This window comes from Melampsora larici-populina (assembly GCF_000204055.1).
Source record: "Melampsora larici-populina 98AG31 unplaced genomic scaffold MELLAscaffold_28, whole genome shotgun sequence".
Classification (NCBI taxonomy): domain Eukaryota; kingdom Fungi; phylum Basidiomycota; class Pucciniomycetes; order Pucciniales; family Melampsoraceae; genus Melampsora; species Melampsora laricis-populina.
Genome location: NW_006768792.1, coordinates 662,531 through 662,972, shown reverse-complemented (window position 1 = coordinate 662,972; position 442 = coordinate 662,531).

Genomic DNA, 442 nt, shown 5'->3' with positions numbered 1-442 from the left:
CACTAATGAGCCAAATTTCAGTGCTTGTTACAGGTTGTAATTGGATGATTATGAAGGTTTATTGTTAGTACACTTATCAATACGGACTGTAAAAATATGGAAAAATATGGATAGTGAAGCTCTCACCGCAGGGAACAAGATGCATATTTTTATTTATTTTTTGCCCTTCTCCTGGCCTCTCAATATTTTTGTGTATCAATAATTTAATTTTCTGCCCAGAAAATATTATATTTTGTGTAGTGTTCTATGGTATATAGCTTTCTTTGGTTTGATCTTACAAGATACTCAAATGGAAAGAGATAAAGCAAAAGAAACAGATGAGATATGCAAAACCTCACAGTGAAAGTACATTCACTTTATGTCTAATTCCATCTGGATAAAAATAGATGATCCTAAGTTTACTCTGAGAATCAGAGCTAAGTCTGATTATTTGAGATTATCA